This window comes from Scyliorhinus canicula, chromosome 1, assembly GCF_902713615.1.
Source record: "Scyliorhinus canicula chromosome 1, sScyCan1.1, whole genome shotgun sequence".
NCBI lineage: Eukaryota > Metazoa > Chordata > Chondrichthyes > Carcharhiniformes > Scyliorhinidae > Scyliorhinus > Scyliorhinus canicula.
In genome coordinates this window covers 241,516,276-241,543,263 of record NC_052146.1, presented here as the reverse complement: position 1 = coordinate 241,543,263, position 26,988 = coordinate 241,516,276, and the positions used below count along the sequence as shown (strand labels likewise).

General features: G+C 48.5%; 1 long non-coding RNA gene across 1 annotated transcript; it reads right to left on the bottom strand.

The window, feature by feature from the left end:
* Window positions 1-3,627: 3,627 nt before the first annotated feature.
* LOC119977972 lies at window positions 3,628-9,504 on the bottom strand. Its single transcript, XR_005463335.1, has 2 exons — window positions 9,371-9,504; window positions 3,628-4,091 (listed from the first exon to the last, which is right to left on the bottom strand). It is a non-coding gene; the product is annotated as an uncharacterized LOC119977972 (long non-coding RNA).
* Between the last annotated feature and the right edge of the window lie 17,484 nt (window positions 9,505-26,988).

The following is a 26,988-nucleotide window of genomic DNA, read 5'->3' as shown; positions in this document are numbered from 1 at the left end:
GGGTACTCTAAATTTATTTTAAAAAAACAAATGCCATGATAATCTCTCCTGGGGTTCTTGTTGTTGAGTTGAACTTGTAATGCTGCATTATTATTGACTAACTCCACCAACTCCTCAAATGTTTTGGAGGTGGGGCATCTGGAGACATCAAATTCCTAATTAGTTTGTAACTGGGAGACCCGCAGGCTGTTAGTAGAATTGCCTGCTGCTTTTTCTCCGCTCCCCCACCCTTGATTTCATTTGCCTTGGAAAAGTAATGGAGACGCTTCATTTAAAAGAAATGGGGATCAAATAGTTCTAGTTTACGAAGAATGAGCATTGCCACTCATTTTAAAAAAATTTACAGTACCCAATTCAATTTTTCCAATCAACAGGCAATTTAACGTGGCCGATCCACCTACCCTGCACATCTTTAGGTTGTAGAAGCGACACCACGCAAACACAGACAGAATGTGCAAACTGCACACGGACAGTGACCCAGAGCCGGGATTGAACCTGGGAACTCGGCGCGTGAGGCAGTAGTGCTAACCACTGTGCCATCGTGCAGCCCTAGCATTGTCATTCATGGACTGTGAAACAAATATATTTTGATGGAGAAGTTTCACACGAGGTCTGCTCTCCTGATTTCCATAACAGCAGGAAGGCACTCCGGCTGATCCTTATCGCAAATGTAATATCCTGACAGACGGGCAACGACCGGATGTTTTAAAAAATGAAAGATTTATTAAAATAAGAAACTATGTACAGAGAGTGAGAAAAAAGCTACTATGTTGCAAGACGACAAACTTCGAACTGACTGGGAACCAATCTGCCCCCAGATGCGTTCCGGGCGCATTGGCTAATTGGGTGACATGATCCTCCAGGGACTCTGCCCCTTAAAGGGGCACGCTACCACTGATTTAAAAGAGATCTCCCAGCTGGGATTCTCTGATCTGGAGTGCACCCACCAGCGGAGAATCAGGACTGGTCTCCGCTGGCACTAGGAGTGGTGCCCACATAAGAGTCACAGTCCTTTGCCATGCAGGATTATGCATGGGGGAGAGCTCATTGGACTCACTCATAATTATCATGCCACCAAATTCAGTGGGCGGCCCTATCCCAAAGACCGGTGGCAGGCCCTCCTCTCCCCAAAACAAAATCCTCACCACAATGTTGAGAAGGAGGGAACCCCCAACAGGAATAATGGGTCACCACTCCACCAAACATGTATGAGGGTGGCCTGAGAACGGCTCCTCCCCACCCCGCCTCATCAGCCATTCCCATCAGCTTTGATGCTGCGGTGTTCGTGAATACTCTTGCTCGGATTGACAGCTCCTCACCACATTAAGGCAGCTATGTGCTTTATGCTGTTGGAGAAAAGAGGAAGTGAAAGCACTTAGCTGATTTGATGTGATAAGGAGCTGTCAATAATAGCCAGTGTGGTTATAAACATTGTGGTTAGCATCAAATCAGAGTACTTGAGATGCATTCAAGTGTGAAGGGAAAGAAAAATAACCAATCCCCCAAAGCAGCTGTTTCTGGACCATTAAACTATGAATCACAGACTAGAGAAATTTATTGCTGTATGAAATGATGTTTTGCATTTCAAAGGGTGTCAGGGGATTTTCAGTATTCGTAAGTGTTGTGGGCTTGCCAGGAAGCCTTTGGCACTTGTAACAGTAGCTGTTTTGAAGACATTTGTCTGAGGGAGCAGATGTTAGAAAAGTGAAAGTGTTTTTGCATTGATTCTTCACAGGATTGTCTGGACTGTTCTTCAGCTGTCAGTTCAGGCTGAGGAGGCCACTTCAGAATTTAAAATGTAAGACTGGGAGGTTGCTCTTCAGCAGAAGGCTGCCTATGATCATTCTTCTAAACTCGAGAGGCTACAGGACTAAACTGCTCACCCTCTCTTCATAAGACAGACCCCTCATCTCTGGAACCAATCTAGTAAACCTCCTCCATTGTGCCTCTAATGCAACTACATCCTTCCTCAAACAAGGGGGCCAATACTATACACAGTACAGGTGCAGTCTCTCCAATATCTTGTACATTTGCTGCAGCATTTCCCGACTTTTATACTCTATCCCTTTAGCTATAAAGGCCAAGTGTGATGTTCAGGTTGCTTGGGGCTGGAAGGGGAAGACCAGACAAGGAACACCCATCCTGGGGGGTTGGGGGGTCACAACCATACCCACGCCCAAGTCCACAGAACCCCCAGGACCTTTGGGACACCCTCCCTCTGCAGCCCGGCAGCATCAGAGGGCCCCCCCTTGGGCTCCACCCTGCCAGGGATGTGCTTGGCCAAACGCGCTCCCAAAGTCCTCCTGGGGGATTTCCAGCTTTGGGGAGTCATGGTGGGGTGGAGATACAAACTTCCAGCCCGTTAATCAATCACATGCATCAGATGCTAATCATTAATTTGCAATTTCCTGCCGGCGCTGGGAAGGTATCTCGCTACCTCTGATGGTGGGGCATTGGAGAATAACACTGGGCCTAGCGCCCGCAGTCGATCCTGTTTTTCGGGCGACGCTCTATTCTTTGCCCAATCAGGATTCCCACTCGCAGTGGAGGGGAATGAAGAATCCCGGCCCCCAGTTCTAACTTGTCTGCCATTTTGCCCTCAGGCAGGCAGTGAAATTTGAGGTTTGAAGGACACATGGACAGTGATAGCTAATTGACTGTCTTCCACTTCAACTTGTGCATGTGGATAAATGAGTGTGCACACCTCGGGTAATTACTTGCTTCGTAGAGCCACCTTCCCAAGCAGTGATGCTTCTATCTTGGTGTGGCAGCAGCAAATGAGCTGCGCACAAAAAGTACATTGTTGTCATTTCGGTTAAAAAATAAAGAATGGTCATTTGCCGATAGAAGCAGGTAGCAACTGGCAACTGATCAAACCTCAAAACAAGTACCTTCCGGGAAGATATTGCAAAAGATTGAAAGGAAAGCAAATGGTGCTTTGTGGAATACAATAATCAATTTGGTGTTTTCATGATACTCATGTTTTCATAGTACCCTTTGAAATGCTGTGTAAATTTTAGGAAGGGTGTTGTTACTTTGCAAGTTGAGATTTTGATCTGAAACTTGCATGTTCGAGAAGGAGATTGACATATTTAAACTGTGTTACTAGAGCAACAGACATTCCGTACTGCACTGAGAATAAATGTTATTGAGGCAACCGTTTGCTTGAAAGGTAAAAAAAAATTAAAGATAGGCCAGCCGGCTGGTTGGCACATGATAACCTTCGTCGTCATGTTGCAGAACTGATTTTTCCATTTGAATTCCAAGTTTAATTAATTCTGTCATTTAAATGCTAAAACATCCCACTTGCAGATTTAAAAAATTCTTGTGTTTGATTAGAAATTGAAATGTTTTCTATTTATCCATTTGAGACTAGAAATGTTCTTTATATAATACCTGAAGACTTGAAACACTATTACCATAGGTAACCGCGCACAATAGGTCTCATTTCTCTGCAAAAGAATCACAAATGTTCTAATTTAATTTTCTGGACGACTGGGTTTCTTTCCACCATTTCAGTAATTTTATTGCTGCCATCAACTAGGAAATCTTGTCGGGTGAAAAACGGTGCTCTTAACCATACTGCTTGCTGGAAACTGCAGTGAATTGATTACAAACAACATCTGATTGCATTTCCATGTTAATTTATTCAAGGTTTAGCATAAACCAATTTCATTCAACATGTTATACATTAGCCTTACTTCACTAATCATTGGGCTAGACTGGGAATGAGTCCATTTTTCAACAGAGGATTTGAGTTCTTCTTTCAGTTATCAGGAAGTGGGCGACATTGGCAAGGCCACATTGATTACCCACCTCTCGTTGTCCTGAGAAGGTGTTGGTGAGCTGCTCCTTGAACTGCTGAAGAGCTTCTGAATGATGCCATTCCTTCACAATGATGGTAATTGGGAAATTCCAGGATTTCGTCTGAATGACGAATGTTCAACTCAGTCTTCGGGAATTTGGAAGTGATAGTGTTTCCGTGCCAAAGGTGGAAACTACAAAAGCAACGAAGGTTGAATGCGGTGGATATAGATCGTGGAGACAATGGGGCTCTGGGTGGATGTGAAACTATGATGAAAGATCAGGATCTAGATATAAAAACATTTTTTAAAATTCTTTTTTTTAAATTAAATATATTTATTCAAATTTTCAACGATTTTCAACAAAACACTCCAAACAGAAAAAGGAATAAAGCACAAAACAAGCAAAAATTATACATGGGATTTCCAACAAAATACAATAACCCCCATTTAACAAATAAACACGGCAGTAAAGAAAACGCCCCACTCTAATCTAAACAAAAAAGAAAAACCGACTGCCCCCCCATTCCCCCCCTCCCCCCCCCCGTCCCTCCCCCCTCTCCCCACCCCCACCCCCTAGGTTGTGCTGCTGTTGACCTGCACCTAACGTTCCGCGAGAAAGTCTAGGAACGGTTGCCACCGCCTGGAGAACCCCTGCACAGACCCTCGCAAAGCAAACTTTATCCTTTCCAGCTTGATGAACCCTGCCATATCGTTAATCCAAGCTTCCACACTGGGGGGCTTTGCATCCTTCCACATTAGTAGGATCCTCCGCCGGGCTACCAGGGACGCAAAGGCCAGCACACCGGCCTCTTTCGGCTCCTGCACTCCCGGCTCGTCTGACACCCCGAATAATGCTATCCCCCAGCACGGCTTGACCCGGGTGTTCACCACTTTGGACATAGACCTCGCAAAGCCCCTCCAGAACCCCTCCAGCTCTGGGCACGTCCAGAACATATGGGCGTGATTGCTGGGCTCCCCAAGCACCTCACGCACCTGTCCTCTACCCCAAAAACCTACTCATCCTCGCCCCCGTCATATGCACCCTATGAACAACTTTGAACTGTATTAGGCTGAGCCTGACGCAAGAGGAGGAGGAATTAACCCTACTTAGGGCATCAGCCCAGATCCTCATCCAGCTCCTCCCCGAGCTCCTCCTCCCAATTGCCCTTTAACTCCTCCACCGAGGCCTCCTCCACTTCCTGCAGTTCCTGATAGATTGCCGAGACCTTGCCTTCTCCAACCCAAAATCACCCTGTCCTGAATCCTTAGTGCTGGGAGCAGCGAAAATTTCCTCACCTGCCATCTCACAAACGCCCTCACTTGCATGTACCTAAAAGCATTCCCGGGAGGTAACCCAAATTTCTCTTCTAGCGCCCCTAGGCTCGCAAAAGTCCCATCGATGAATAGGTCCCCCATTCTTTTAATCCCTGCCCAATGCCAGCTCAGAAACCCCCCATCCATCCTACCCGGAATGAATCTGTGGTTCTCTCATATCGGGGTCCAGACTGAGGCCCCCACCCCTGGTCCTGGAGCCTTCCCCGCCTGCATGCACCCCAATCCCTTAACCAGCTCCTCCAGCCCAATCGGCGCCCCCAAACCAGCCACCTGCTCCTCCTCCACCCTCGGGAACCTCAGTTGATCCAAGAATCGCCGCATCCCCTCCCCCCCCCCCCCCCCCCCCCTCCGGGGGCTCAGACCTATACAGATCCCCATAGAAGTCCCTAAATACCTCGTTTATTCTCACCGCACTCTGCACCGTAATCCCCCCTCTATCTCTAATTCCACCAATCTCCCTCGCTGCCTCCCTCTTACGAAGCTGATGTGCCAGCATCCGGGTCGCCTTCTCCGCATACTCATCTACTGCCCCCTGCATTTTCCTCCACTGCGCCTCTGCTTTTCCCGTGGTCAATAGATCAAATTCCATTTGGAGGTTTCGTCGCGCCCTAAGCAGCCCCTCCTCGGGGGCCTCTGCATAGCTCCTGTCCACCCTAATATCTCCCCCACCAATCTCTCCCTCTCCCTCCTCTCCCTCTTCTCCCTATGGGCCCTAATGGAAATTAGCTCTCTCCTAACCACCGCCTTCAAAGCCTCCCAGACTACCTCCACCTGCACCTCCCCATTATCGTTGGCCTCCATGTATCTTTGAATACACCCCCGGATCCGCCTGCACACCGCCTCATCTGCCAACAGTCCCACATTGAGGCGCCATAACAGGCGCTGGTCCCTCTCCTCCCTCAACTCCAGCTCCACCCAATGCGGGGCGTGGTCCGAGATGGCTATAGCCGAATATTACGTTCCCTCCACTTTCAGGATTAGTGCCATACTCATGATACAGAAATCTATCCGGGAATAGGCTTTATGGACGTGGGAGAAAAAAGAAAATTCTCTGGCCACCGGCCTGGCAAACCTCCACGGATCCACTCCGCCCATCTGGTCCATAAACCCCCTGAGCACCTTGGCCGCAGCCGGCCTCTTACCCGTCCTGGACCGGTCCAGGGCTGGGTCCAGCACCTTGTTGAAGTCCCTCCCCATTATCAAGCTCCCTGCCTCCAGATCCGGGATCCGACTCAACATACGTTTCATAAATCCGGCATCATCCCAATTCAGGGCATAAACGTTCACCAGTACCACACGCGTCCCCTGCAACCTACCACTCACCATCACGTATCGACCTCCATTATCTGCCACAATATTCATCGCCTCAAACGACACCCGCTTCCCCACCAGTATCGCAGCACCTCTATTCTTCACATCCAGCCCCGAGTGAAAGACCTGCCCTACCCATCCCTTTCTCCGCCTGACCTGATCTGCCACCTTCAAGTGTGTCTCCTGAAGCATGACCACATCTGCCTTCAGTCCCTTTAAGTGCGCGAACACCCGGGCCCTCTTCACCGGCCCATTCAGGCCCCTCACATTCCATGTTATCAGCCGGATCAGGGGGCTACTCGCCCCCCTCCCCTGCCAACTAGCCATCCCCTTTTTTAAGCCAGCCACATGCCCGCGCCTCCCGCACCCTCCAGTCCCCCAGGCGGCGGACCCCCGGCCCGACTCCCTCTTCTACCTCCAGCTCCCCTTTGGCCAATACAGCAGCAATCCAGTCCCCAGCCAGGCCACTGTCCAGCCATTTTGCTCCCCCCATTATGCTCCCGTAGGTCAGCTGACTCCTGCTGACCCCGGCCACTCCCGCCATTCCAACAACACCCCAGTGTGGGAATCCCCCCGCCTCCCCCTGCTGATCAATATGTTATGTGCTCTCCTCCAGCACCGCCCTTCCCCACACGCCCCACCCCTCCCTTCCTTAGTGCGGGAAAAAGCCCGAGCTTTCCATCCAAGCCAGCCCCCCCCCCCCCCCCCCCCCCCGCCCCCCCCCGCACCTATGGCGCAGCTCCTTTTTCTGCGACCTCTCCCCAGCTCCCCGACCCTGGGCCTCCAACCTCCCCTTCATCAGCGGGGAGTACTGGCGCCCATACTCTCACACAGCCCCCACATCATATCCACTCACCCCTTCCCATGTCCCCTCTTCCCAACCCAAAACCAGAAGAAGAACACCCCCAAAATACAGTAAACACCCCCCCACAACAAACCCTCAGTTTGAGTCCAACTTTTCAGTCTGAATAAAGGTCCACTCCTTATCTGGCGTCTCAAAATAGTGGTGACGGTCCTGAAACATAACCCACAATCGCGCTGGCTGCAGCATTCCAAACTTCACCCCCTTCCGATGGAGAACCGCCTTGGCCCGATTAAAACCAGCCCTCTTCTTGGCCGCCTCCGCACTCCAGTCCAGGTAGGTATGGATCTCCATATTCTCCCACCTGCTGCTCCGTTCTTTCTTCACCCATCTCAGGACGCACTCTCTGTCCACAAAGTGGTGGAAACTCACCACTACAGCCCTTGGCGGCTCGTTAGCTTTGGGCCTCCTTGCCAGGACTCGATGAGCCCCATCCAGCTCCAGGGGCCCCGGGAAAGCTCCCGCGCTCATCAGCGTGTTGAGCATTGTAACTACATATATCCCAGCGTCAGACCCCTCCATTCCTTCAGGGAGACCCAGAATCCGAAGATTCTTCCTCCTCGACCTGTTTTCCAGGTCCTCAAACTTCTCCTGCCACTTCTTGTGTAGCGCCTCGTGCGCCTCCACTTTCACCACCAGGCCCAAAATCCCGTCCTCATTCTCTGAGGCCTTCTGCCGCACCTCTTGAATCGCCGCCCCTTGGGCCTTCTGGGTCTCCACCAGCTTTTCTATCGACGCCTTCATTGGCGCCAGCATTTCTGCTCTCAGCTCCGCAAAGCAGTTTTTGAGGAACTCCTGCTGCTCCCGCGACCACTGCGCCCACGCTGCTTGATTTACACCCGCCGCCATCTTACTTTTCCTCCCCGCCTTTCTTCGCTGCTCCAAAATCACTTTTTTGATCGCTCCACTCCTGGTTCACTCCAAGCAGTGCTGGGGGAACCTTACTATCACCTTCCCACACTGGGAACCGTTGTACAAGTGCCCCTGGGGCTCCTCAAAAGGGCCCAAAAGTCCATTCTTGACGGGAGCTGCCGAACGTGCGACCTAGCTAAGCATGGCCACAACCGGAAGTCTAGATATAAAAACATAGGGGCACAGGGAATCAGTAGAGCTTGGCAAGGATAATGGAACTTGGTAGTATTTTGAATGAGTTGGCACTTGTGGTGGGTGGAAGTGGGATGTCAGTTTATAGAGGATTAGAGAAGCAATGCCTCAAAGTAATGAGGGACATATTGAGACCTTGGCAATGGTTCGGGCAGGTAGAATGAAGCAGAGGCAGGAGAAAACAATCTTGGAATTAGAATGACTATGGGAAGGAAGCTCAGCATGGAATTGAGCAGCTTGCCAAGTTTTCACAGCTTTGGGTTTCGCCTGAGGTGGCAGCCAAGACCAGAAACACAAAACTACTTTTGGGAAATTAAAAAAGGTAATTTTCATTCTGCCAATAGCATGCTGGAAGAAATTCTGGTTAGTTCTGGTCTTTATGACTGGCTACAGTTAGAGAACGTAGCAACAGCCTAAGGATTGATGGCAGAGATGGCAAGATAAAGCTGAGTGATGCCAATGTAAATAGTGAGTAGCAACATGTTGTAATATAAGGGGAAGAGGTGAACCTTCTGGAGAGAGAGAGATGGGATCAGGGTTACCAGCGTCTAACTTTGATGGTCTCTTTAAATAGGCATTTATATTCTGACCATGAAGTTCCTATATAAGTAAGAGTAAATTGCAGACTTGCTGCATATCTTGTAGCCAGTCCTTCAGTGGGAACCCATTCAATTTGAAAGAAGCCAACATTTAGAAGTCCAAAAGAAGGTCCTGCAAGAAGGCTGTTTGTGATGGACAAATTGCCCAAATCTTGCCCATAAGTAACCATGGAACCTTGCAACTGGACCTAAAAAAACTTTAAAAAGCAGGCACAAAGAGTGACTTCTTCAGTGCTGGTCAACAGATAACACAGGCAATTAACCCTCACAACTAATATGTCCATCCATGATTTCAATGGTTTGTCTCAAGCTGGATTGCCACAAACTGCTATAGAAATGCGAACAATACTTACTGGCTAACAAATTATGAAACCATTGTGCCCTGATGAGTCCCCACATTCCTTGGAATGCTAAGCCCAAAGAAATGTTTCATTAACGCAAAGTTTGAAGATGTGATAAGCCAGACTCTTCCACATCGAAACACCTTCATATGTTCCTGGCCTGTACATGAACCCAGGATGTGAGATTTTTGCAGTATGTAAGATGGTATAACCAAATATGGGCGGGCTTTTGGCAATAATTGTCACAGGTGTGACCTTTGTAGTTTTAGGAAACGTGGTTTAGCAACAGCAGCTAAAGCAACTTTTCCAAGGTAAATCAGCTACTTTTCCAGGGTAAATTGCAGGAGTACAGTTCAGAAGTTGGAGGAACAACACTTTTAAGTATCGTACTGATTTCACCTAAACAGGGGGCAGGGTACTGATCTTTGGAAGTTTACAGTAAACTGTGAGAAGAACAGTTGCTGCCAGAGGACTTCAGACAGCCTCATTTATTTCCATTTGGAACGTCGCAGCGGCTGCCATTCTCTTTTTAAAAATAAATTTAGAGTCCCTAGTTATTTTTTCTCCCAATTAAAGGGCAATTTAGCGTGGCCAATCCACCTAACCTGCTCATCTTTGGGTTGTGGGGGCGAAACCCACGCAGATGCGAGGAGAATGTTGAAACTCCACACAGACAGTGGCCCAGGGCCGGGATTTGAACCCGGGTCCTCAGCGCCATAGGCAACAGTGTCAACCATTGTGCCACATGCCGCCTTTCGGCCGCCATTCTCAATGTAAAAGCCGGTAGTGGCCGTCGGGTGCTTCTCCCGCAATCGGGACCACCGCAAGAACGATGCGACCGACCGCTCCATGACTCTCCTGACACCTGCCCATGGGTCATGGCCCACACTTTGAAAAACCCTATTCTAGTCCATGAATCACAAAAAGCTAGCAGGCAAGTCCAACAAGTAGCTAAGAAGGCAAATGGTATTTTGGCCTTTATCGCAAAGGGGTTGAAGTTTAAAAATAGGGAGGTTTTGTTGCAATTGCAAGGGGTGTTGGTGAGCCCTCACCTGGAATACTGCGTACACTTTTGGGCCCCTTATCTAAAAAAGGACATTGTAACATTGGAGGCAGTGCAAAGGAGATTCATTAGGATAAAGGGTGGCACAGCAGCACAGAGGTTAGCATTGTTGCTTCACAGTGCCATTGTAGCCATCTAAACTGGCCACCTGCAAAGGACCATGGGAATTGTGGTCAACTTGGACACATGCAAGTACACAGACTCTGTGTATTGGGCAAAAAAGCCAGACCTGACAGAAATTTACACCCATTAAAGGTCAATCACCTTTTCCCCCAGGACAATAGAACTCAAATCAAGGAACGGCAACAGTAGCAGACTAACCGACGCCACTTCCCCTTATTTAGAAAGGCCCATGTGCTTGGGCCAATGATAGCTAGGACCCGCCCAGCCACCGAGGTATCCGACCCGTGATTGGCCGGGATCAATGAGGGTGATCGAAACCCGATCAATCCATTGCATCTGGATTTAGGACCGGCCAACAGGGCACGAAAGAGAAGAAGGATAAGATGCCCTGCCTCTTTTGGACCAGCCTTTTTTCAACCAATTGCAGAATATCAACCAGCCAAGTTCAAGGACCCACGATCTCTGCCTGAAGGACGAACCCAGCCAAGACAAACCTGACGATTTCCAACCGACCCACATGGACACAGATAAAGGCCTTATCTCCCGCACAGAGCCGGTCACCCTGAAGTTAAGTGAAGGTCATCTTAGTTATTAGGTCTAGTTTAGTGCTTAGCGCGTGAATCATTACCTATAGAAAAAAGTCTTGTGTTTGTTAATAAACTGTCCTTTGAACTAATATACTGGTTGTGTGGTCATTCAGTCAATATAAGAAACAGCTTGTGGTTCACATAGAAATAAAGAAGTCAACACCAGGGACCTGGGTTCAATTCCAGTCTTGAGTCACTGTCCATGCGGAGTCTGCACGTTCTCTCCATGTCTGTGTGGGTTTTCTCTGGGTGCTCCGGTTTCCTCCCACAGTCCAAAGATGTGCAGGTTAGGTTGATTGGCCATGCAAAATTGCCCTTAATGTCCAAAAATGTTAGGTGGGGTTACTGGGTTATGGAGGTAGGGTGGAGGTGTGGGCTTAAGTAGGGTGCTTTTTCCAAGGGTCGGTGCAGACTCGATGGGCCGAATGACCTTCTTCTGTACTGTAAATTCTATGATTCCATGAGCACTTGTGAGCCTTAACCATTACCTCCACACAAACGTGTTAAGGTCGATCCACAAAGTTGGCTGTGTAAGCTCCAGGTTCATCGACCCACAATCTGAAGGAAGGGGAATGACTTATTTTTAGCAGGCCTGCTGAATACGCTATTTCAGTGTTTTTAAAGCTTTTTTCCTGGGACCCACTTTCACCAACCGGTCGATCTTTGAAACCCACACCGGTCGACCTTCGCAACACAACATTTTCACTTATCTTTAATGCGACAGGTGAGCTCGCATGGTCCTCATGACCTCACTCTAAGGCACAGGATTCAGACGGTTTCTTTGTGCTGTCTTCATCTTTGTTCGGACAGAAAATCCAAATTTGTCATGTTGTTAATGGGGAGAAAGTATTTGTCTTATTACCAATGGCACGTTAACCATTAAAAGCAAGATTTAGTGGGCCTTATCAAATTGAAAGGAAATTGAGTGAGGTGAATTATTTGATTAAAAACAAAAGGAAATCTCACAGAGTGTGTCATGTTAAATATACTCAAAGGCTAATTTGACAGAGAAGGATAGAAGAAAGAGGTTTGGTAACTCAGAGAGAAGAGATAAATCCAGATGATTCTGAATTTGGCATTCCACAAATTAGATTGGATATTGAGGAAGTGATAAGAAATTGGGATATATTACTGAATTATCATCCGGAGGAAAATCAAAGTGGCCTAAAAGAGTAATTACAGTCACATAAAGCTACATGTGGAACAAATTAGGAAGTCAAAAATAATTACACATAATGTAGATGTAAGAAATGCGACTTCAATTAAGCAACATCCTTACAGGCTCAATCCACTAAGGTTAGCACACGTACAAAAGGAGATTGAAAGCATACTTAAGGATGATAACATTGAAGTGAGATAACATTGAATGCAAAGATTAACCAACAAGGTTATCCCTGTACTAAACAATTGTGCAATGTACATTGACGAGTTGCTGTTCAGTCAAAAATGGAAGAAGCATTTGGAACATTTGAAGGAGTTGTTTGATAGATTGCAGGAGTCTGGATTGATGATAAACTTGGCTAAAAGTGAATTTGCGAAAGCGCAAGTCACATTCTTAGGCCAATAGATGGGACATAGTCAAATGACCCCACAGAACATTAAAACAAAAGCTATTGAGGAGCTTCCAATACCATCAACAAGGACAGAAGTTTTGAAATTTCTGGGCAGGAGTGGTTTCTACTGGAAGTTTGTGTCAAATTTTAGCAGTGTGGTTGCTCCGCTGACTGAACTTCTGAAAAAGTGCAGGAAACCTCAGTGGATGTAAGCATGTCAGGAAGCATTTGACAATCTGAAAACTGTGTTAATCACCGCACCAGTATTGGTGACAGTTAATTATGCCAAGAAATTTAACATGGCAATTGGTGTAAGTGATGTGGGCATTGGTGCTGGTTATTTTTCGCAGAAACTAAATATTCATCAAAATAATTATTTGAACATCGAGAAGGATAAATTGAGTTTGGCATTGGCGTTATAATATTTTGACATTTATGTGGTTAACACTTCATCAGACAATTGTATATATGGACCGGAATCCATTAAAGTTTGTGGAGCAGTAAAAATTAAACTTAAGAGTATTTAGGTGGAGTGTATTGCTACAACCACTCAAAAATTATACCTGTTGCAGGGAGAAAATGTGATTGCAGATGTTTTGTCACGACTTTGAAATGTGAGAAGACTGCAATGTCTGTAGGTGAAAAATAAGGACTGAAATGATGTCTACTCATGGTAAAATTGCATGTTTAAATGTAATATGTTACATATCTTCTAGAGGATTAGTGGTGTGGAACGAGCAATGTTTAGAGTTGAATTGCATTGGAAAATGAAGCCATCTCTGCATATTGCTGGTTCATTTTTAAGGGGGGGAATGTTATGATAGGAGAAATTTATGATATATTGTATAATATGTATTTGGTGCAGTAAGGGTTAAAAGCTTGGGTTAGAGTATGTGTGAGACTGCTGCAGTCATGTTTTTAAAAATCCTGGATTGAAAGGCAACAGGTTTTTTGGAGACCCAGGTGCAATTAGGGCATCATAACAGTTGGGCTGATGAACTTTGTTAACATAAAGAGGGTTCCCTGATGAGTAGGTAATTAGAGACATTGGGCAGGATTTTCCGAAATCGGTATCGGCGATCGGGTGGAGAATGGATTCTGACAACAGAATCAGGGCCGGCACCGTTTTGACACTGGTCCGCCATGCTCTGCCACCTCCAAACTGGTGTCATCAAATATGCGCCGTGTGCCTATTCAATACTATTTGCATGTCATTAGCCCGCTCACCCACGATGCTCTGCCCCCCCACCCCGATGGGCCGGGTTTCCCGACAGCCACATGTGGTCCAGTGGTCATGAACCCGGTGTGCCAGCTGTGGACAGTGTCCAGTGCCATTACACTTGGCTGGCATCCGTGCCGCTGGCCGGGGGTGCTCCTGCTAGGGATGGGGACTCGTGGGGGTGGCCAGGCGGTGGCCAGCGGGTGGGTTGTGGGATCGGGGTTGGTGGGTTAGGGTTTGTGCACTGCCGGTGCCGTGGCTCACGGCGTGACCGGTGCAGGTTGTCAGCCATTTTTGGCACGCTCCACGGGAGTTTCACTCGGCGCCGGTGCTAGCCCTTCACTGGAACCAGAATTGGTGAGGGGTTCTCTCCGATTATCCTGTCATGAAACTTCCGTGGATTCTCTGTTCGCGCCGGCACTTAGCCTCAGAAACGGAGAATCCAGCCCATGTGTTTAAACTTAAATAATCAGGTCATGGGATTTGAGTGGGATAAGGACAATGTAATGGGAGGAATTAGAACTGTACCAGGTCTCTTGCAGGCCGTACACGGACCCAACCTGCCAGATAGTGCCCCCCTGGACACCCCCTCGCCACCCTCCACCAGCCCCCCCAGCCCTCGGGGATGACCCCCTGGCCAGCAGCAAGGCTGTCGCCCAACTGTGGCGGCGCTGGACACAATCCGCAGCCACCGTGCGGGTCCCTGCATTGCTGGGACCATGAGTGAACTGCGTGGTCGTGGACTTGGCCCATCAGGGGCAGAGCATTGGGGGAGGGCCTTCAAGGCACGTCCCAAGCTCGTTTCAACGATGTCCTGTGCGCGCCGCGATAATGTCGTTTCAGAGGGGGCGGAGCATGCGCAACCTGCGTAAAACAGGCACCGCCCCCAATCCGGTCGTAAAAATGGATTCTCCGCCCGATCGCCGATTATGAAATCAGCGCGGGAAACGACGAATCTCGTCCCATATTCCTATTTGTGAGTGGAATCACTCCTGGAGCAAAGTATCCATTCCTCACAGTTTTACAAATTAAATTAAATATTGAGGTTTCTGTCCGGTATTCTAGCAACTGTTCGGTCTGGGCTCGTAATAATCATGTTTTAAAATCATTCAATGCTTATTTCAGAAATAACAAGATTCTTGAAATAACAAGATTCTTAAAAGGGCTAAATGTAATAAACATGTCATGCAGTGAGGAGTTCCTGGTGTCTCTTTCATTACTGAGCTGTACACAATGGCTGATAGCTCTGATCATGGTGACCTGAAATCTGAGCTAATCTGGCATAGAATAGTTGTAGGAGTGGCAGAAGACACACTCTCAGACATGCTTCAGGTGATGGAAGATCTAACCCTTGAGAAGGTCACCCAGATTGTCAGACAACCTAAACCCATTTGCAGCACAGATCCATATTAAAGGGAAAAAGTAAACTGTGGTGGAAAATAAACCCCACTGGCCAGCCCGTGAAGCAGCACAGAAACAGAGACACTCTAGGCCAAGGGAAGCAACACCCTAACTGACCAGCAGAGGCACCATTCCAGCCATGTGGAGCAATGCGCTCCCATAGACATGATCAGTGGGTGGTAATTTCAAAGATACCCAAATGGTTTCAATCTAACCAAATAGGACACTTCAGGGAGCTGTACAAAACTTCAGGGAGCTGTACAAAACACAGAATATCCCAAGAGGATTCACAAGGTCGAGACTGCACATCAAGAGAACACACAAACGTACATGTTGTGTTGTGGCAAATATATTGGATTTTTGTTCAGGAATGCGGACACCTTAATTAATGGTCATCTCACAAACTTTAAGTTCGGCATTGGAACCATGTTACGAACCTCTCAGACAAAGAACCACGGCTGAGACCTCTGGCTCTGAACAACAGACACACCACTTTATGGGCCTAGAGGAATCCAACTCCCAGTATTGTGGGTATACAAATCTTCGAGTTGATGCATGTCATCCACAACCAGTAGTTTTCTCCTTTGAGCAGAGATGCCTGTGTAGCCCTGAAACTCCTCAAAAGGGAAGAAGATGTAAAGACAACAATTACCATACATCATACAGAACTGCAAGTTCCCGAGAGCTCCAACAAGAAAGCCTTTGTCGACTGGGATTTCAGATCCGACTTGTCTTCCCTCTTTGCAGAGCAGGTTTGTCCAGTTTCATTACAGTTGCCAGAAGCGTCTCATTGGTCAGACCAGTCAACACCTCAGATGGTTATTGCGACACCTCGAGTAGAGGCAGTCAAGAGAGGAACCAGTAACAAGAAGAGCCTCAACCTTCGTCTCTGATGCAACATGGAAAGATAAACTCTGTGACCACAGAGCAGAGACTGCAATCTCCCGCCAACTTGACAGTGCCACGACTTCCGATGGTGGCCAATGAGTTGGAGGTCGCTTATTTGGTAGCTCCTGCTCGTGGTGGACTTTTGGGACCTTTTCTCCCGAGGACCAGCTAACTGCGATGGAGGCAGAGATGGGGCTAATTCGGGACCACCAGAAAAGGCTGCAGGAGAAGGTGGAGAATCTGGAGAACAGGTCCCACAGGAAGAATCTCAGGATTGTTGGCCTACCGGAGGGCATCAAAGGATTGGATGCAGGGGCATACATGGCACACATGGTTGAAAAGCTGCTGGGCGATGGGATATTTGCTTGCCCCTTGGAAGTGGACAGGGTGCATAGAGCGCTTGCCAGGAAGCCACTCCTGAATGAGCCGCCGAGGGCGATGATGGCGCGAATGCGCCAGTTCCCGGATAAGGAACAGATTTTGCGGTGGGCCAAGCAGATAAGGAGCTGCAAATGTGAAGACAATGAGCTGCACATCTATCAAGACTTGGGTGCATAACTGGCCAAAAGAAGAACGAGCTTTAATAGGGTAAAATCTGTCCTCTTCAAGAAGGGAGTGAAGTTCGGTATGTTGTATCCAGCTTGTGGGTCACCTACGATGGTCAAGATTACTTTGGATCTCCGGATGAGGCGATGGACTTTGTTAAAGACAAAAGACTGGGAGGTGATTAAGGACATTGAATTTGGAGGGGACGAATAATGCCGTGCTTGTGTGCTGTTAAATTTATTTTCGTTTTGGGATGTACATAGAATGCTTTTTGTATCAATTTTGGGCCGTTGCTCAGTTAATTTCTTTTTGGGCTGTACATGGAGTGCTTTTTGTATCAATTTTTGGGCCGTTGCTCAGTTTTGTATGTGAGTTAACTTTTTCTTGTGGGGGGATTGTGGGTTGAGTTTTCTTCTTTGTGTTTGTTGGGGATTGTGATGTTTTGAATATGTATGTTCGATCAGGGGGGGAGGGAGAACAATAGGGTGTAGGATGTTTGGCGCCATGGGCGGGGTTAACCAGGCTAGCTGAGCAGGCTAGCTCACGGAAGCTCAGTGGGGGACGGTGGGGGGGGGGGGGAGCGAGCAGGTGATAAGTTTGATAAGGGGTGTTGGGATTGTTGTTTTGTTAATGGGGGGAGGCGGATGGGAGTTGGGGGGGGGGGATTGCTCTGCTGACAGAGGAGGGGCTGTTGTCAGGAGTCAAATTGGAGGTCAAAGATGCTGGGCGCCTGAGGTCGGGCCTCAGGAGGTGCGGGACGCAAGCTGGAGCCTGGCCGAAGAAAGGTTATGGTTGATCAGTTGGGGGGGGGGGGGGGGGGGGGAGTGCCGCCTGACCAGGCTGATCACATGGAATGTTATAGGGCTGAATAGGCCATACAAGAGGGCTCACGTGTTCACTTATTTGAGGTGGTTGAAGGTGGACATGGCAATGCTACAAGAGACACACTTGAAGGTTGCGGATTAGACTAGACTGAGAAAGGGGTGGGTCGAGCAAGTATTTCATTCGGGGTTGGACTCTAAGACTAGGGGGTCGCGATCCTGATCAATAAACGGGTGTCATTTGAGACAGGGAATATAGTTGCGGTCTCAGGGGGTAGGTATATCATGGTGAGCGGGAAGTTAGAGGGGATGCCAGTGGTGTTAATAAGTACTTACGCACCAAATTGGGATGACGCGGAATTCATGAGGTGGGTATTTGGGAAGATTCCAGAACTTGACTCGCATAAGCTGATCATGGGGGGGGGACTTTAATACGGTCATTGATCCGAGGTTGGATCGTTCGAGTCCAAGGAAAGGGAGGATGCCAGCTGTGGCGAAGGAGCTGAAGGGGTTTATGGAACAGATGGGGGTGTAGACCTGTGGAGGTTCGGACGGCCAAGAGCGAAGGAGTTTTCTTTCTTTTCCCACGTGCACAAAGTATACGCCCAGATCGATTTTTTTCATTCTGAACAGGGCTCTACTGGCGGGGGTGGTGGATACTGAGTATTCGGTGATTGCTGTGTCGGACCATGCCCCACACTGGTTGGATCTACGGGTGAGCAAGAGGATGGTCAGTGCCCGCAATGGAGATTGGATGTAGGACTGCTAGCGGATGAGCGGATGTGTGGGCGTGCAAGGGAGGCCATCCAGAACTATTTGGCTGTATACGATATGGGGGAAGTCTCGGCAGCAACGGTGTGGGAAGTGCTGAACATGATGTGGAGATGCCGGCGTTGGACTGGAAGTGCTGAAGGCAGTGGTTAGGGGGGAGCTAATTTCGATACAGGCCCATAAGGAGAAGGCAGAGTGAGCAGAGATAGATACGCTGGTTAGGGAAATACTCCAGGTGGACAGGAGATATTGGGAGGCCCCGGGGGCAGGGTTATTTAAGGAGTGGCACAAGTGGAGTTGGGTCTATTATCTGCAGGGAAGGCGGTGGGACAGTTGAGGAAGGTGAGGGGGGTGATATATGAGTATGGGGAGAATGCCAGCAGGATGCTTGCACACCAGCTAAGGAAAAGGGAGGCGGCCACAAAGATAGGAAGAGTAAAGGATAAAGGATAGAGGAGGGAATACGGTCTTGGACCCAGCAGGAGTGAACGGAGTGTTGAAGGAGTTTTATAGTCAGCTGTATGAGTCAGAACCCCCAGCTGGGGTGGAGGGTTGAGGCAGTTTTTGGAAGGGTTGGAGTTTCCAAAGGTGGAGGAAGGGTTGGTGGAGGGGTTGGGAGCCCCGATCAGGATTGCAGAAGTAGTAGAGGGATTGGAGACCATGCAGTTAGGCAAGGCCCCAGGCCTGGACGGATACCCTGCGGAAATATATTCTGGGATGCTGGGCCCATCCTTCCCCCAACAATGTCGCAGGATTCGATATCATTGATCCTGAAGCGGGAGAAGGACCCAGAGCAATGCGGGACACAGGCCAATGTCACTACTGAATGGTGATGCCAAACTGCTGGCTAAAATCTTTGCCTCAAGAATAGAAGAGTGTCCCAGAGATAATAAGGTAAGACCAGACGGGGTTTGTTAAAGGCAGGCAGCTAATGGCCAACATTAGAAGGCTCTTAAATGTGATCATGCTGTCCTCCGAGGGAGGGGGATGGAGGTAGTGGTCGCTATGGACGCAGAAAAGGCCTTCGACAGAGTGGAATGGAATTATCTGTGGGAGGTCATGGGACGGTTTGGGTTGGCAGGGGTTTACTGACTAGGTTCGTTGCTGTACCAGGCACCAGTGGTGAGCATACGGACAAATCGGCTGACGTTGGACTACTTTAAACTGCACCGGGGGACAAGGCAAGGTTGTCCTCTCTCCCCACTGTTGTTTGCTTTGGCCATAGAACCACTGGCGATGGCGCTAAGAGCATCAAAGGACTGGAAGGGGATAATCCGGGTTGGGGAGGGGATGGAACACAGGCTCTCGCTCTACGCAGATGACCTGCTCCTATATATTTCTGACCCGTTAGGGGGGGATGGGGGAGATTATGCGGATCTTAGGCGAATTTGGCCGGTTTTCGGGGTACAAATTGAATATGGGTAAAAGTGAAGTGTTTGCGATCCAGACGAGGGGACTGGATCGGAGACTGCGGGAGCTGCCGTTCAGAATGGTGGGATAGAGTTTCCGTTATTTGGGAATGCAGGTGGCACGGGGATGGGAGCAGCTACAAAAGTTAAATTTGACCCGGCTAGTTGAACAAATGAAGGAGGTCTTTCGGAGGTGGGGCATGCTCCCGCTGTCACTGGCGGGAGAGTACAGACCATGAAAATCACGGTCTTCCCGAGATTTTTGTTTATTTTCCAGTGCCTCCCTATTTTTATACCAAAGGCCTTTTTTAAACGGGTGAATACGTTTTCTCTGGTTTTGTGTGGACGGGTAAAACCCCGCGAGTAAAGAAAGTGCTGCTGGAACGGAGTCGAGGGGTAGGTGGGCTGGCACTGCCGAACTTTAGTGACTACTACTGGCCGGCAAATACAGCCATGATCAGGAAGTGGGTAGTGGGAGGGGTGGTGTGAGAGTGAGTAGAGGCGGCATTGTGTAAGGTCACAAGTTTGGGGGCATTGGTAACGGCACCTCTACCGTTCTCGCCGGCTCGGTACTCCACAAGCCCGGTTGTAGTCGCGGCCCTGAGGGTCGGGGGCAGTGGCAGCAGCATATGGGAGTGGAGGGAGCGTCGGTGTTGGCTCCAATTTGTGATAATCACCGGTTTGTTCCAGGGAGGCTGGATGACGGATTTTGGAGATGGCAGAGAGCAGGAATTGAGAGGATGGCAGATCTATTTATTGCTGGGAGCTCTTCCTGTTTGGAGGATTTGGAGAAGTTTGAATTGCCGGGAGGGAATGGGTTTCAATATCTGCAGATAAGGGATTTTGTGCAAAGGCAGGTTTCGACAGATCTCAGGCATTCAAGTCAGACGACCCTGACCTCTACAAGAAATCCAGGTACAACCTCCGCAAAGCCATCCGAGATGCCAAGAGAGAAAATCAATCCAAGCTAGAGTCACAGACAGACTCTCAGCGGTTGTGACAAGGACTAAACAACATAATGGGCTAAAATCGAAGCCGAGCAGTATCCACGGCAGCAGCGCACCCCTTCCCGATGAACTCAATCCACTCTTAATCACCTCCATACTCCCGGAACGCCTTGATCCACTGCAATTTGTATACCGTCGCATCTGGTCCACAGCAGACGCCATTTCCCTGGCCCTGCACTCATCCCTTGAGCATCTCGACAACAAGAACTCCTACATCAGACTCGTATTTATTGACTACAGCTCCGCCTTCAACACCATAATCCCAGCCAAGCTCATATCAAAGCTCCAAAACCTAGGACTTGGCTCCACACTGCAACTGGATCCTCGATTTTCTGACCAACAGACCAGAATCAGTAAGAATGAACAACAACACCTCCTCCACAATAGTCCTCAATACCGGTGCCCTGCAAGGCTGCATACTTAGCCCCCTACTCTACTCCCTATCCACACACGACCGCGTGTCAAAATTTGGTTTCAACTCCATCGACAGGTTTGCTGATGATATGACCATAGTGGGCCGGATCTCGAATAACGACGAGTCAGAATACAGGAAGGAGACAGAGAATCTAGTGGAGTGGTGCAGCGGCAATAATCTCTCCCTCAATGCCAGCAAAACTAATGAGCTAGTCATTGACTTCAGGAAGCAAAGTACTTTACACACCCCTGTCAGCATCAACGGGGCCGAGGTGGAAATGGTTAGCAGTTTCCTTTTCCTTGGGGTGCACATCTCCAAAAATCTGTTCTGGTCCACCCATGTTGACGCTACCACCAAGAAAGCACAACAGCGCCTGTACTTCCTCAGGAAAATAAGGAAATTCGGTATGTCCACATTAACCCTTACCAACTTTTGCAGATGCACCATAGAAAGCATCCTATCTGGCTGCATTACAGCCTGGTATGGCAACTGCTTGGCCCAGGACCGCAAGAAACTTCAGAGAGTCATGATCACCGCCCAGTCCATCACACGAACCTGCCTCCCATCCATTGACTCCATTTACACCTCCCGCTGCCTGGGGAAAGCGGGCAGCATAATCAAAGACCCCTCCCACCCGGCTTACTCACTCTTCCAACTTCTTCCATCGGGCAGGAGATACAGAAGTCTGAGAACACGCACGAACAGACTCAAAAACAGCTTCTTCCCCACTGTCACCAGACTCCTAAACAACCCTCTTATGGACTGACCTCATTAACACTACACCCTGAATGCTTCATCCGATGCCGATGCTTATGCAGTTACATTGTATACCTCATGTTGCCCTATTATGTATTTTCATTTATTCCCTTTTCTTCCCATGTACTTAATGATCTGCTGAGCTGCTCACAGAAAACTACTTTTCACTGTACTTCGGTACACGTGACAATAAACAAATATAATCCAATCCTTCCCACTCCTACCGCCACAGGGGATACAGGACAGGGTAGTTTCTAGAACAGGGGTGGGGGAGGGGAAAGTTTCGGATATCTACAAAGAACTTATGTAGTGGGAGGAAACTCAGATCGATGAGCTAAAGGGTAAATGGGAAGATGAGCTGGGGGGGGGGGGGGGGGGGGGGGGGGAATTCGAGGCGGGTCTGTGGCCGGATGCTTTGAGCAGAGTCAACACGTCCTCATTATATGCCAGGTACAATTCATTGTATCAGCCTGATACAATTCAAGGTTGTACACCTGGCACACACGACGGTGGCCGGATGGGCAAGTTTTTTTGGATAGAGGACAGGTGTGCGAGGTGTGCAGGGGAGGACCAGCAAACCATGTCCATATGTTTTGGGCATGTCGGAAGCTTAGGGGATTCTGGCAGGGATTTGTGGATGTCATGTCCACAGTGCTAAAAACAAGGGTGGTGTTGAGTCCAGAGGTGACAATTTTTGGAGTGTCGGAAGATCCGGGAGTCCAGGGAGTGAGAGAGGCTGACGTTTTGGCCTTTGCCTCCTTGGTAGCCCGGAGACGGATATTGTTCGTGTGGAGGGACACAAAATCAGAGGTTTGGGTTAGCGACATGGCTGGGTTTCTCAGACTTGAGAACAAAGAACAAAGAACAAAGAAAAATTACAGCACAGGAACAGGCCCTTCGGCCCTCCAAGCCTGCGTCGATCCAGATCCTCTATCTAAAACTGTTGCCTATTTTCTAAGGATCTGTATTCCTCTGCTCCCTGCCCATTCATGTATCTGTCTAGATACATCTTAAATGACGCTATCGTGCCCGCTTCTACCACCTCCGCCGGCAATGCGTTCCAGGCACCCCCACCCTCTGCGTAAAGAACTTTCCACACATATCTCCCTTAAACTTTTCCTCTCTCACCTTGAACTCGTGACCCCTCGTAATTGAGTCCCCCACTCTGGGAAAAAGCTTCTTGCTATCCACCCTGTCTATACCTCTCATGATTTTGTAGACCTCAATGAGGTCCTCCCCTCAACCTCCGTCTTTCTAATGAAAATAATCCTATCTACTCAACCTCTCTTCATAGCTAGCGCCCTCCATACCAGGCAACATCCTGGTGAACCTCCTCTGCACCCTCTCCAAAGCATCCCCATCCTTTTGGTAATGTGGCGACCAGAAATGTACGCAGTATTCTAAATGTGGCCGAACCAAAGTCTAATACAACTGTAACATAACCTGCCAACTCTTGTACTCAATACCCCTTCCGATGAAGGAAAGCATGCCATATGCCTTCTTGACAACTCTATTGACCTGCGCAGCCACATTCAGGGCACAATGGACCTGAACTCCCAGATCGCTATGCAAATCAATTTTCCCCAGGGCTTTTTCATTTACTGTATAGTTCGCTCTTGAATTGGATCTTCTAAAATGCATCACCGAAAATTAAGTTCGCCCTGAGAGGGTCAACGTCAGGGTTCGTCCAGGGCAGCCATTTGTCGACTTCTTCGGGGAAAGTTAAACTGTCAGCAGAGGCAATAAAGGCGGGAGGGGGGGCGGGGTTAGGCTATTTTGAATTTAGTGACGGCGGGATTAATGAGAGATGGAGAGATTTTTTTGCACTATGTTTATATTTGTATTTGTACCATTTATTGTTATAAAATTATAAATGCCTGAATAAAATGTTCATAAAAAAAACTTGACAGTGCCACAAATGATATTGGAACTGAGTAGCCGACATTCATTGACAAAAACATACCACACAGTCATACGCAAAGGTGAGCTTACACCAAGTCACACCCTCACAACAAGAAGATCCATCTTCTATCCCAGCATGCATCACAGAGAGCCCCACAAAGGAAGTAGATATAAAAAAAACATGATAAGTTCAGAGTTCATGCACAAAGAGTTGGATAAATCAACCGCCATCTTTCGTTGAAAGAAAATGATTCAATGACAAAGAATGAAAAAAAAGAGGACAAAAAGATTCCGGATGTCAGAACAACCTGCAATTTAGCAATGTTTAGTTGCAACAACTGAGCATGCCACTGCTCTGACAATAGTGAGAACTAGATGGAAAGTGAGGTAAAGTCGCCATAGTCCCAGATTACCATAGGCTGCTTTCCTTTTTGAGGGTGAGAGCAGACTGGTGGTGTCTTAATGGAAGGATCGCCACACCTCAGGCAAGGGGCAAGGTTGGGTCTTAATGAATAACCTCTGCCAGTCTGGGAATTGAACCTGCTTTACTGGGCTTGCTTTGCATCATAAACGAACTGTCTAGCCAAGTGAACTAAACTGGCCCCCAAACAAGATATATAAAGTCTCCAGACAACTTGAATTCATGAACTCAGAGACTTCAGCATGGGGGTGGGGGAGAATGGGATAATAGTAATACTGTAAATACATGGAGTAAACTGGAATAGCTTGAAAATGCATTAGATAAAGTCTAGGGGATGGTATAGTATTAGGCTCTGGCACATAAAGCGTTACCGTAGGACTGAGTACGTTGCCACCAGTGATGCAAAGGAACAAATGACCAACATCTAGGGCTCTCTGTGACATTGCACAAAGCTATGTGTAGAAGCAAGCATGAAGAGCTCCTAACTTAGACTTTCACTGTACCTATGTATAGAGCTTCTCGACATTAACTATTTAGTGTTGGGATACTACTGCAGGTACAGTAGGCAATAAAGAAGGCATAGGATATGCTGGCCTTCATAGCAAAAGGGTTTGAGTAGAAGAACAGTGTTTTGCTGCAATTATACAGTATTTGGTAAGGCCACACGTGGAATATTGTGTGCAGTTTTTGTCTCCTTATTTGAGGAAGGATGTTCTTGCTATGGAGCGAGTGCAGCAAAGGTTTACCAGGCTGATTCCTGAGGTAGCAGTGCTGACAGATGAGGAGAGATTGAGGCAGTTAGGATTATATTTGCAGGAGAATGACGGGGGATCGCATGGAAATCTATAAAATTCTAACAGGAGCAGACAAGGTAGATGCAGGAAGGATGTTCCCGATGGTGGGGGAGTCCAGAACCTGGGGTCAAAGTCTCAGGATACGGGATAAACCTTTTAGGACTGAGATAAGGAGAAAGTTCTTCTTTTTAAAATTTTTAAAAATAAATTAAGAGTACCCAATTCATTTTCTTCAATTACGGGGAAATTTAGTGTCGCCAATTCATCTACCTTTCAAATCTTTGGGTTGTGGGGGCAAAACCTATGCAGACACAGAGAGAATGTGCAAGAGAAGAAAGTTCTTCACCCAGAGAGTAGTGAGCCTGTGGAAATCATTACCACAGGAAGCAATTGAGGCCAAAATATTGTGAGCAGGATTCTCTGTCGGATGACGCTGAAATCGGGAAAGGCGACTGGGCGGAGAATCGGTACTGGCGCCAAAACCATGGCTGATGCTGGGTTTACGCCGAATCGCAATTCTCCGGTGCCTCGACAGCAGCGTCAATGCGTTCCACTCTGCACGTACAGTAAACATAATTTGCATATCATTAGCAGGCCTGGCCTGGTATTCTCCGGAGCCTCTGAGATGCTCCCGCCTCCACTGGGGGGAATTCCCGACAGTGAGGTTGACTCGTGCTTTTAAAAATTGGGAAGCAGGAGCTATGGCTGATGAGGGAGAGAGAGGAGGTAGGACATGGAGCGGCGCAACCGTGAGCTGCCAGTTTTGACACTGGCTGTGCTGGCTGGGGGTGGCGGTGGGCTGCCTGCCAGGGTTCTGCATCTGGCAGGGAGGGGGGGGGGGACTGGAGAATGTGCCATGGTGCCGGGGTAACTCCCCCACAGGACTGGGCCGGTGTTAAGGCATGGATTGCCATTGCCATAGCCTGCAAGGCAGCCATCTTGCTATGCCCTCCACTGACCTTGGCCCATGGTTCTGCAGAGCGCCACCGGCCTAATGGTGCCCCCACCCCACCACCCCTGCACCCCAGTCCTGCCCACTACCTTACCAATCTGCACCCCAGCTCCCACTCTCTACCACACAACTCCCGCACCCCAGCCCCCATTCTCCACCATACCATCCCCGTATCACAGCCCCCACTCTCCATGCCACCACACACGCACTCCGCCATGCCACCCCCCCTCCAACCGACCACCACCTGCCGGTGGGGTATCACACGGCCCACCTAAGGGTAATGCCCACAGTAGCCCCAACAGTGGGCGTCGAACAGGGGTAGCGGAGCATACCGCTAGCAAAGGCAGCGCCAGCCATTGGTACCACAGGCAGCAGGGATGGGCGGCGGGCCAGAAGTCCCAATGGCCTTTAAGAAATGGGTGTTTATCAAATAGCTGCAGTTATATCAGTGTGTGGATGGAGCTGGGCTATCTACCAGTACTGAGCAGCGCCCGGTTGAGGCCTCACTGGGGAGGCTGGTAGATCCCAAGAACCCAGAATCCGGTGTGGTGTTCTTTGTGTTGCTTATTTAGGATGGCTGGTGTAGTGTTCCACAAAGACCACAGTATAGGTTTTACTTAAAGAAAGCTATGATTTTATTTACACTACTAAACTGGGTTTCGGCACTTAGTTCTTTTAGAATACAGAATTGATCAATAACATCAACCGCCACTCACCTACTGCTAATCTCACTCACTGGTATAAACTGTAATCTAATCTTCTCACACTAACTGCTCTTATGACCTTCACTAGCTATCTCCTGCTTACACTCCCCCCTAAGGTCCAGCATCACTGCTTTATGTAGCATCTGCATTCTAGTGGCTAATCATGGTACTACATTAACCCTTGTAACGCTGATAGTTATGCTCATACCACATCCGGAGCATGCATATTTAAATGAGTCTAATGACTCATTAAAATATGTATATCTGGATCTCACCCAGTGGCGGTGAGTTCCACATT